The sequence below is a fragment of the Python bivittatus genome, unplaced genomic scaffold, assembly GCF_059951505.1.
Source record: "Python bivittatus isolate LINGU-HERP-01145 unplaced genomic scaffold, Pbiv_v1 ctg000210_np1212, whole genome shotgun sequence".
Taxonomy (NCBI): domain Eukaryota; kingdom Metazoa; phylum Chordata; class Lepidosauria; order Squamata; family Pythonidae; genus Python; species Python bivittatus.
In genome coordinates, this window is record NW_028277053.1 from 3,422,659 (window position 1) to 3,435,241 (window position 12,583).

Consider the following 12,583-nt stretch of genomic DNA (forward strand, 5'->3'; position numbering starts at 1 on the left):
TCTTGAGAAGTCACACTCATGGAAATCTCCCTTCTGCTGTCAGATGATTACAGCTGGTTTACAATCGGGAGACCCTTCCGTGCTTCACGCTAAATGATGAGGCTGACAAAAAGGCATTTCAGCTCGCCCCCAGCTGAGCTGTTCTTACTTGCTCAGAGGGGCTTTTCTTCTTTCAAAGCCATGAAAAAGTAAGAACTCATTTGCCCAGCTTCCCTATCGGGCCTGTTGTTTCTCCTTTAAAGGTCTCCTTCTGTTGTCTGTCTCATATTTGGGGAGGGGGGGAATCAGAAAATAGTAACATCTGTTTTCAGCAGCTGGCTCAAGCATGTGTAAAGCTCTTTGCTGCATCCTGCACCTTCATCCCTTGCTCTCTCCAAAGTTGGGTACAATGTCCAGTGGGTTCCCTGGTGGTCCCTTTGACTAGCCCTCCTAAGGGCCTTGGATATAAGCAAGGACCTGGGTGTGGGCATCAGCCATCTATAGAACCCTCTCAGATTTCCTTTTATTAATTTAAAGCTTTATTAACTTAAAAAATATGGGGCCCTGCTGCAAAGCAAAACACCACCTTCTAGCTATGTATTTATGTGGTGCCCAGAGGCATTCTCAGAAAAGACTGATTATTAGGGCAATGAAGTCCAAAGTCTTGCTGGAATTGTGTCCACCTGTCCAGGAAGAAAGTGTCAAAGTAAGCTAAATAGTAAGAGAGTGTGTTGAGAGCAATTGCACCAATGTGCCTTTGGGCAAATGGGTGCCTTCTGACTGGCCAACACCACCATGGTAGCCATTTTGTGAATGTACCCTCAACATGTTCTCAAAATTCTACCTGCACCTACCAGTTGGGTCTTTAAAAACATAGACATTCATGGATTCTGGCCAGGATAGGGCTGCACAGACTCAGTCTGAGGATGATGGGGAACATGATGCCATTACACTGGCCAAGCCTTCTCTTATTCGCAAAAGAGAACATGTTTTGGATCACCATCTGAGGAGTTTGACTCAAGTCTGAGGTCTTCCTTCAACACCAGCTTTGTCAGACCCATGCAATGTCTACATGACTTACTCTGGCCTGTAACAGTGATGAGAGAGCTGGTCTGCTGCCTCAACAAGGCCTTCCCCACCTTGAATGCAACTGACATCATTCAACCTTCAGAAGATGTCTTCCAAGAATGGGACAGTTAATGGCCAGCAACGTTGTAATTTGATTATTTTAATGCAACACCAGCAATACAAAGCCTATAAATGGTATCTCACCCATGCCGTTCCTAGAAGGCAGACACAGAATTCCAGCTTTTTTTTAAAACAAAAAAACATAAACAAAATGGGAAGAATACCATGAGATCCCTAAACCCTACAAGATTTCAGAGTTCTTGCCTGAAATGTGAGATTTTGAGTAAAAACACCACAACCTCATGAGACTTCAGGGCGTGAATGGCAAAACAGAACAAGAGTTTGGAGTAAGGATGCTGAAATTTTGTAATAATATTTTAATTTTTCAATATGCCTGCACAGCCACCTAATCTGCACAGTACCTAAGGAGACTGTCAACTCCTGTGTTATGTTTTTCCTATGGTAAGGTTTTATAACTATATACGTTGGTGCATTTTTCATTCGACTGGCATACTCTTTGGGTTAACATATGAACTTGAAAACAAACTTTATGAATTAAATTAAATAAAGGACAGAAGAACATCAGCAAAGCACTGCTGGATTGGCCAACCTAGACAACTCTCCTGAGAACCACAGTGGTCAACCAGCTGCACTTCCATAGAGAGGAAGGGAGGTGACCTTGATAGAAATATGCAAGGACTAATACCTGAGCAAAGGAGGCTGAAACATTATTTAAGCCTTGGGCAACAAAATAATACTGTATTTGGAAGGGCTCAGGCAAATACCTCCCTATAGCATAAGAAAGAGGGGAGGTACAGCACAATCAGCCTGGCAAGATTCTGCTATTATAGCCTATTTCAATAAAGGGTAGTTCTGGTCTTCCTGTGGAGTTGATTTTCTAACCTGGTCTACTTAGAGGGGCTGACAATTCCAGAAACTCACCAACACAGACAGGAAAACTGCTGCCCTTTTCCACTACTGGATCCTAGCCAGAAAAATAAGACTGCCGGTTTCTGTACACCTACCTGGCTTGGCTGTCCACTCCTCCCTCATTCTCTTATCTCCCAACTTGACAAGAGTTGGATTGGACCCACAATTCTACCTCCGCAAATGTGCCACAAGTCCACGCCAGCCTATTTGGCAGCCACCTTGCTGAAATGAGAAAGGTCACTCGAACCGGTTTGATTTAGAGGACTGGAGATAGAGAAAGGGCCCTGCTTCAAAGAACTTCCCATCAGCCTTCACAGTTTTGAGATGCCATCTGTTACCATGGACCTCAGCGATGGGTGATGAATGCAGACGCCTCCAGCAGAGAAAATCTTTCACATGGAGAAGGACAATCCAATCATTTCGGAAACTTCAAAAACCTTTCCTTTGAGCAAACCCATTCAATTAATGATTCACTTTCAACTGTAACCTTTACAATTGCCATCCCAAACAAGGCACAGCTGGGCAAAATAAATAAATAAATAAATAATAAACCCGCAGTTGGCAAACCGCATCGAGCAAATTAAATCCATGCACGTTTGCACCATTTATTCGCCACTGAGCCAAAAGGGAAAGCATGGAAGGGAAGAGCAGAATTTGAAAACCTTCTCTGCTGCTGAGCAGAAACGTAGTCACACATGGAGCTGAAGATCTCTGGTGTTGTAAACGACAGCTTCCAACCTCACAGTCACTTTATGCCTGGTCAAAGTGGTGTTCAATCAACTTTGAGAGCAGGCTGGTCAAGGGATGTTGGTCAGCTGGTCAAAGTGATGTTCAATCAACTTTGTGAGCAGGCTCTCTTCAAGGGAGTGGACAATTTCTAAATGTTAAGATGTCTCTGCCATCAATGTGTCAAAGTCCCTTAAGGGACAAGTCCGTCACGTTCCTCCCTTGGAACAATGAGTCTCAAGTTATGCCTTTGGGCAAAGTAGTTGCCCACAGGCTAGAACAGAGATGGACAGGCAACAGGTTAAGGGACACCCCATGTTTTTGTCCTCAGTGTCAGGTTCAGCCTGCACCGCACGCCTAGGAACTTGCCCAGCCGCGCTTTAGTCAATTTCACCGCTCGAGCGCTAGCAAGGAAAGGGGAAGTGAGAAACCGCAAACTGATTAATGGGCCGCCTGGCGCCACGTTACTAATCTGGAGCGGATGCATTGTGTTAATGCCAGAGGGCCGCGGGCGCTATGGACAAAGGAAAGAGCCGTGGAATTGAGGAAGAGATCAGCGCGCGAGGGGATGCTCCCGGCTGGGCGCGCGACAGAAGCCCCAACGAAGGCAACGACCATGCAACAATCAAAGAAACAAGAGAACTGGGCTGAACCGGCCATTCCAGTAGAAGGGGGGGATTACAGGGGGCAATCTGCAATCTAATTGGTAATATGTAACCTAGCAACGGGGCCCGCGGGGGGATTGAGACAACTATAAAGGAGTAATGTAAATGTACCAAGCCAGTCCTGGCTTTGCTTGTGACTGCTATGTTACGCATGAGTAAACCTCTTTTGTGAACCACACGTGTCACGGGAGTTTCTCTGTCGAACGGGGCAAACCTTACACTCAGAATGAGCGGGTTAACATTTTTGGATTTTTTAAAATTTGGTAAGTTCAGGAGAGGTTTAAGCGCTGGGTGGGTGGGATGTAACCTCGTGGAGGCTCAAGACCAGTATTCTCAAATTTGACCACTTTAAGACATGTGAAATCAACTCCCAGAATTCCTCCGCCAGCTTTGCCAAGTTTGAGATACACTGATCAAGACACTAACTGATCCACTACATATCCTGACTTAAACATTAGAGTTTTCCGTCACATCCGTTTGACCCCCTTAACAGCCTGAAATGAAAAAAAACAGCAACATCCCCATAATGAACATTTGGCCCCACTCTCTCTAGCAATGTCCTGTGGCCCCTAGACAGAGCGCACAGACAAAGGGTGACCCCACACTGAAAAAACTGTGCTAGAGCAAGAAAGCAAAACTTGCTATGATCCTGATCTGGAACATAAGAAAACTCCATTCTCCCAAGGAGAGGACATGTGAAGTTGCTACCATCTGATTGTCAGAAGGGAAATAATTGCATAATTATTAATAATTGTGCTCTGCACAAGGTAGGGGGACTCCTTGCTCCTTTTTGAATGTGCTGATATGAATAAAAATTAGGCAGGCATTAAAGTATACTATGGACTGGTCACACCAAAATTTAATCTTATATTTGCTAAGCGGGGGTGCTATCGTTTCCTAAGTTTAAGAAAAAAGGCGGGGATGAGACATGCCAAGTTCAGTCTGTCTTGGAGATAGTGGGGCTTCAGTCCAGGCCAGCCTTTACAGTGTAGAACAGGAAATGTATCCACTGCCAGAAATATGACTGAAGGTTTATCCTTTGGAAATAACGCATTATTATACAGACTATAAATAGAGTTTGTCCTTTAATCTTCCCCACTTTGGGGAGGAAGGGTTGTACTCAAAATGTACTGTAAATGATAAACCAATTTAATTAAAAGTAATAATTATTCATATTAGGTATTTGTGGGAGAGCAAGCAATCAGCCATAAAAGGAAAGAAGAAATAATGAAGCACTCGGTTTTTTTTTTTCTTCCTAGCTTTTTCCTGCAGGCGCAGGGTCTGCTTTTGTTTTCAGATCAGTCGAATGTTGACCCTGACGGGTGACAGGAATGGACTGACCAGCTTGTCACCCGAGCCTGATGTCACGGGCTGAGAGAGAGGGACTGGCCCAAAGTCACCCGGCCAGTTTTCATGCCTAAGGCAGGACTAGAACTCACCATCTCCTGGTTTCTAGCCTGGAGCCTTAACCACCAGACCAAACTGGCTCTCAAGCATCAGCTAATTAAAGGTGCATTAGTAATGGGGCCTTATCTAGGTTCGTTCATTCATTCATTCATTCATTCATTCATTCATTCATTCATTCATTCTGATGGAACTGATGCAAGACTTCAGCCCTGCCTTATCTTCTGACTTCAAAGCCCACTGGCTGCTGCAGTCTTCAAGCAGCTAGAGGAAAACTGTCCTCTTTGTTTGCATAGCAACACCTTCCTTGCACACAACAGCTTCCTAAGCACCCAGGCAAAATGTTGACATTCCCAGCCTGCCTGTAATGGTATGTGGGAATGACCTTGGGAGACAGGAGCAAGAGCCGCTGACTAGGCAACAGTCGGATAAGAGGCAGCTGAGCCTGCAGAAAGAATGGGGGCCTGGCAAATGTCTTAGAAGAGACCCTCCCTAGCTTCTTGGACTGCAAAGGCGAGGGGGGCGAGATGTGCTTTCAGGCTTGCAAGATTCTGTTAATATAACTTTACAATAGAGTAGAGCTAGTTCTTGTGGGTGTGCTTCTTGTCTGGACTATCTAGCAGGGCTGACACTGCCAGAGGACCCAACAGACAAGCCAACTTGCACACATTCACTTCCTATGAGTAAGTTTTCAAGTGAAAATGTTTTTCTCTCACCAAAGAAGAAGCCGCTGATGCTTGAAACCATATACAACGGCATTTATGTTATGAATTAAAACTGAGTCATTTATTCAGTGTTTACACATGAAGAAATTTGGTCGCCCTCCAGTTTCTTGTTATATCTTTATCTGGTAAATGTTCTCTAAAAATGCAGAGAGAGAGAAAGAGAAGTGGAGATAAAATATCCATGCCACTATTGTTTCGCAGCTCTTATATTTTAGCACTTTTATTTTAATTTTTAGATTAAATAATATTAATTGTTTTGTTTTATATATATACATAAATGTAAGATGATTACTATTGTATATTTTGATTGTATCTGGCCTCAGGGCTGTAATAAACATTTGTGTGCTCTTGTAGAGAAGGACAACTTTGCTAAGTTGACTATGTTGGCCTAGACATACTGGCACAGGAGATAGATGTGAGGAAGGAAGGAAGGAAGGAAGGAAGGAAGGAAGGAAGGAAGGGAGGGAGGGAGGGAGGGAGGGAGGGGGTGAAACTAGTCTGAAGCTGCCATAACTAAAGATGAAGCAGCCACATAAGCAGAGAGGAATCTTGTCTAAAAGATCCTTTCAGGAAGGTAGATAAGAAGAAAACATGTTGTTAAGGAAACAAAGAAAAAAACATTTCCTGAACCAGACAAAGGAAGCTGGGCCTGAGCACATGGGGAAAAAACCCAATTTCAGCTAATCAACAAAGGAAGAACTTTTGGAGATAAAAAGGGATCCTGGAGCCCGCCCCCTCCTTGAGTCGTCTTTGGATCCAGACTTGGCGACTTCCGTCCTTCTAGCGAGTGTCTGGCAGCCTAGTTGAGAAGGACGTGGGTAAGTGTGAACGAGTATGTGTGCGCGTGTGAGAAAGAGCAAATGTACATTGTAAGCAGTAAAGTTTTGCTGCTACTTTAAATTCATTGGGTCTCCATGTTTTCCAAAGAACCTGATGCGCCTCAGTGTCTGGTTGAAAGTGATGTGTGCATGTCCATAATTATTTCCCAGCTGCTGACCAGGGCTGTGTGTCTTGTCTGCTCCAGCCGTACCTCTCTGGAAAACCCAGGTAGAAAGCAAGGGGGGCTGACAAGATCCGCGTGCCTCAACAGGCTGTGAGTGTGTGAGTGACCAGGAGAGATATGGTGTAAAAGAAGAGATGGAGAAAGTGAAAGAGAGAGAGAGATGGAGGGAGGGAGGGAGGAAGGAAGGAAGGAAAGGGGGGGATAGGCACATGCCAATATGTATCAGCCCCCAAATTCTTGGGAAGCTAAATATAAACCCAATCTGTTTGGCTTGGTGCAATTTGTAGGCACTTGGCAGCAGTTGGGTATGACTAGTGGATTCTTTGAAAATACTTCAGAAAAAGAAAGATGAGTGTGTTAATTTGATGGAGGAGCTATAATAAAATCAATCTAGTGGTAGTGAGAGATCCTTCTAGGAGTGAAGAGTACTGCTTAATTGGACTTTGGGCAGAGCCCAAAGCAGATTCTGTCGCTGTGCAGGATTCCCAGGCCTTTCCCACATACACTCTAAAACGGAAATCAGTGCTCATGACTGCAAAGTCCACACTGTATCAGAAAACAACTGTCCATTTACAACATCGTTTTTGAGTTCCTGAAAACCATGAAGATGGGTCTATAAAATATTGACAGGAATGACTTGAATGGTGCTAATTACAGCAAAATGAAAAACGTTGAACATCTGACTGGGGAATCTTCTGACTCGCTGATTTTTCTCAGCATCTGTATGGTTCATGCTGTCATCGTTCTTATGACAACATAAGGACTTCATTCCAAAAGTTTTGTTCCCAAGTTCGGCATTCTCCTCCACTGGCAAAATGAGACTTTTCTTCAGAAACTCACCCCATTTCTGTATCCATTCTAACATCAGGATGTTCCATAATCTGCCTAGTTTCATGGAAGGTGGCACTTCCTGTGACTCCAGAAAAGGCACCTTTTCTTGTCACCCTATCTCTGGGGAGTTCATAGCAGACAAACGAAGGGATGCTTGGAGGAACCAAAGCAAATTCTTAGCAAAGCTTCATAAAGCTTCCTTCCAAATTTCATAGATCGTTATGAATCTTAGAACAGCATCAAGGAAGCCCAGAACTCCAAAAGTGATTTCACTGTGCATAACTCACACTTACAAGACTTCAGTAACAGATGAGCTGGTTATCCAGAAACGTCCAAAATTATTCAGCTTTGACCAATCACATTTCCCCTTTATTTATTTGATTTACATCCTGTTTATCCTTCCTCCTGTGTTTCCCTCAACAACCACCCCGTGAGGAAGATTGGGCAGAGAGAGAGAGAAAGCGAGGGTGGTGGGACTGGTCCAAAGTCATGCAGTGAGTTTCCATGGCTGAGGGTAGACTTGAACCTGGCTCTCCCAGCACCAGTCCAACACTTTAACCACCGTACTGCATGGCTATCAATGAAAGAAAGAAATATTGAACACTAATAACTGCAAGATGGCATAAACCATAGACTCAATAGAGTTGAAAGGGACTTTAGAAGTCAACTGCTGGCTGGGAAATTCTGGGAGTTGAAGTCCACACACCTTCAATCTGCCAAAATTGAGAAACACGGCACTAGAGCATCTCTGACCATCCAGCCTCTGTTTGAAACCTCTGGTGAAAAAGAATTCACCCTTTCATGGGGCAGCCTGTTCTTTGAGCTGACAGCTCAAGCAGTCAGGAAGTTCCTCCTCTGCCTAGCCAGAATTTCCTTCCTTGTAGTTTTGACCCAGTGGTCCTGATCCTGGCACAACAGAGAAAAAGTTCCCTTCCTCTTCACTCAGATATTGCTACCATACCTCCTCTGGTCATCTTGTCAGGAGCTAAACATGCCCAGATCCTTGGACTGTTCCTCAGAGGGCTTAGTTTTCAGTCCCCTCTCAGTTTTTCCTCTAAACCTGCTTCGATTTGTCACTGTTCTCTTTGAATGGTGGTGCCCAGAATGGGACACAGGACTCCAAATAGGATCTGACCAGGACAAAGTAGGGGGAACAATTCCCTCCTGTGACCTGGATTCTGGACTCCTGTTAATGCACGCCAAGACCACTTGCCTTTTTAGCAGTTGCATCTTGCTCAACACGTGACCCACTAGAATCCCCCACCCAATCCTTTTCATGTGGGCTACTGCCAAAGCAGGTCTCCTCCATCCTATACTTGTGTCTTACATATTCCTACCCAGATGCAGATTGATGGATTACGTGCCATCAGGTCGTCTTTGACTCCTAGCAACCGCGTAGACAGATTTTCTCTGTGATGATCGATCCCTAATCTGGCCTTTCAAGTCTTCCAACAGTGCCCCCATCACCACTGTAAATGAGTCCATACGGCTTCCTGCTACTCACTTCAGCCTTCTGCTCCAGACGGTCCAGATCTTTTAGGATCTTTTCTCCTCTAAAGGATTAGCCACCCCTCCCAGATTTAGGTCATCTGCAACCTTGATAACTGTCCTCTCAACTCCCTTGGCCAAGTCACTGATTAAAACTGTTGACTAGCAGAGAGCCCGGGACCTGTACTGTGCCAGATTTTAATGCTTGTAACTGCATTGATTTACTACCAAGCTGAAGGGAAGCCATTAATGAACACCCTTTAGGGGCAGTTGTAAAGTCTCTGCTGAGCTGAGTTCAACTCCTGCTGACTTGATGGACATGTTCCTGTAGTTTCCTTGGCAACAATGCCAAAATAATTTAGCGCTGCCCTCTTCTGGATTTTTTTTACATCTCAGTTTTCCCTACTGGTCTAATATTTCCTAGTGGTCTCCCATCCAAGTACTAATCAGGATTATCTTAATTACCTTCTAAAAAATCAGACAAAATCAGCTAGGGACAGGCTGGCAAACATGGAATTTTTCCCCTTTTTCCCTTTAGCAAACCACTGGAGAAGATTAAAATGCACACAAGGAACTCTTCAGGAAACTTCAGACCTCAGCCAGGATCTGAACCCAGATCTTCCTGACTTAGGCCAATGGACTCTTTCAAGCCATCCACGACTTGTTGCTCTGCCAGTGTGCTGGAGTACATGCAGTGAGCTTTCCAGAAAATACTTGTTAATTTGCAGCATAATTTCCATCAGAAAAACTTTTATGTCCCCTTAATTTGTCATGGAACCCCAAAACGTCCCCACAGAACTAGGTTGACAACCCCTGCCCTAGAGAATGGTCAAAATAAAGCCCTCAGATAATGTCTTAGAGACAACATTTAGTGAATAAATACAATGAGAAAGATTAAAATCTGGTACAGTAATTAAAAAGTAATAATGCACCTAATAATTTTTGTTGAACTGTTATAAAATTATGTATTTGTCATTTTTATGCCTCCTCCACCCCACAAGGATGGTTCCCTGAAAAGAATTAATTAAATTTCGAAACTGACCGTGGTTGCCTAATATTGTCTTTAAAATGAGTAATCATTCCTTCGTACTAGCGAACTTACGGAAATGTGGTGTTTTCCCCCAGAAAAAATTAAGCGCTGGATTTTCTCCCCATATTGGCTAGTGGCTGTTCCCTACTAGAAATTGCACCCTTAACACAACTGCTGCGTGCCCAACTGGAAAGGCTGCACAACACCATACAAGACCTCGTGCACGATCGGTTGCTCCTGACATCAGCCCTAGATACCTGCCCCAGTAAGCAAAACGTTCCTTTAGTGACACGATTGGCTTCATAAATGTCACAGACATCAGAGCAGAGATAAAAGGGCTCCACTCAGATGAGAAGACGCGTCACCGCTGGAAGCAAGACATCATCTTCAAACCAGGAAAGTCCAGGTGCTTTCCAAGGGTTGGTTTGATCATTTGCCTGGTCTCCTTCTCCACACCATCCATGCCTCTCCCCCAACCTTCCTGCCTTAAAGCCCTTGCAGATGAGTCAGATTAGGAAACAAGAAAGTTGGAGTCCATTTTCTGCCACAACATGTTTCTGCCTTCATGAATTGAGGTGGACAACCTGAGACCTCAAACAACTCTTGAGCCACCTCCACCCTCCCTCCCTGCTGACCACAACTGCCACCTGCAAAGCAGTTCTTCAAGCCTTACAGTAGCACCTGAATAGACAACGTGGGGCCCATAGATAGATAGATAGATGATGATTGAGAGATGATAGATAGATAGATAGATAGATAGATAGATAGATAGATAGATAGATAGATAGATAGATAGATAGATAGATAGATGAGAGAGAAACAGAGAGACAGAGAGAGAGAGGAAGCTGGCATGCATCAAAGCAGACTGCAGGGGGATTTCTTCTCTGCAACTCCCATGCTGATCCAGCCCATTTCCAAATTCAATCTTTCTTTTGCGGGCTTCTCCCTCACATACCAAATGTGTTCTTCTGTTCAGTTTGGGAAAAACTATCCCGCTGATGGAAAGAAAGAAACAGACAGAAGGTTCTGGCCTCCAGACCTAATTTCTTTGCACTATTCTACTGGGTGGAAACGAATAAAAACAACAAAATCTTTCAAACTCTAAGTCTGAAAGTTAGATAATCCCCTCTCCCCTCCAAGTTAGATAATCCCCCCCCCAAAAAAGCTACTCCCACTCATATATGTGACATTATCCTACCCATTTTCTTACACCTTCTGCTTACTGGGGTTCTGCTCCTATCCCCAAATGTAGGGGGTATTCATCAACATCGGTTCAGCCAGAAAAAAATATTTTCCATTTTTGTCCTGTTCTGACTGATAAAACAGGATTTGCTGTCAACCAAGAAAGAAATTTTAGATACATCTTCCTAGGCAGAGTGGGGCGTTGTCAGCCCTTTGGGGTATGCCAGGTCAGGGAACAGACAACACAAGGACTGTTAGGACTCTGCTTTGTTGTTATAGGGTCTGATAACAGAAATCTTGAAAACGTGCCAGTTTCCTTCTGCCCCTCCCTCCTTATACCAAACAGAGTCAAGATGGTGTCATTTTGAGCCTCTTTGGTGCTTCCGGCATCCAAGCTCAGAGTGACCCAGCCTCCAAATGTCCATGGACAGACCCTCAATGGAACTGCACTGAGACATTACTTTGGTTGTTCTGACTTTTGCTACTGGGTGTGCACAGCAAAGATAAAGATGAAATAGGTCCTTGTTTCAATGACAGCTCGTTCCAAGAAGTCAGATGAAAACTATCCTATTCGTACAGATTACTGACCAAGCTGTTACTGGCTGGTCCTAAAATTTCTTCCTCTTTCTCTCCCCCCCCCCACCTCGCCCCTCTCATCTTCTGATGAAGGATCTTTGCAGTTACTTGCTTCCCCTTACGCCATCATGAACAAGCAAACAATCCCTACATTAAAATGCTTGGGAGCCAGACTGAATTGGCAGCCCTAGATGACACCAAGGCGACCGGCTGGAAAATCTCCTTTATTTTTCATTTCTTGCCTTCCGAGTTAAAGTCATTTCAAAATCTGAAGTTGATGGGCTGAAAGATTGCAAAAGGCTGCAAACAGCAGGATCAAACATTGCATTGAAATGCCAAATGATGGAGCTGCCAGTGGCCTCAAATCCAGATGATGCAAACAGATGCTGTCCTTAAATACCACCAGGAGCTCTTCAGCAGTGTTCATCCAAGGTGCCACAATAAAATGTGAGCCACACCTACCTAAGATATTTTTTATTCCTCAATCCGTGCTGATATAACATCACATCCTTCACACCACAGAGACTGAATTCACACTAAATTCTAAACTCAAGTTAACAAACCCCAATTGCTGTGTTTTCTTAGCATGCAATGCACATGGAAATAAACCATAAGATGGCTTAATACTCTGGGGGAGTTGGGCAGCATATACATTTAATAAATACATACATACATACACTGGCTTAGTTTATATGACACACTCAGGTGGGTTCCCGCAACACCCTGAACCGGAAAATGCAAAACTCTGCTTTAGCTTTCTACAGCTTGTTTCACAAAGCCATTCAGGGAAGTGGCTTGCAGAAAGCTACCTGATTCTTTCAGGCCAAAGGAAGGAGATGCTTAAATTGTACACATCCAGGTTATTTCCCAATGAGGGGGGGTCCACCTGTGCGTGTATGTCACAAAAGTCAAGATG

The 12,583-nt window shown here is 44.1% G+C and overlaps 1 protein-coding gene across 7 annotated transcripts in view; it reads right to left on the reverse strand.

Moving 5' to 3' along the window:
• The window catches only part of MEGF11 (multiple EGF like domains 11), a 408,014-nt gene that overhangs the window by 236,313 nt on the left and 159,118 nt on the right, over window positions 1–12,583 (reverse strand). The window lies entirely within an intron of this gene.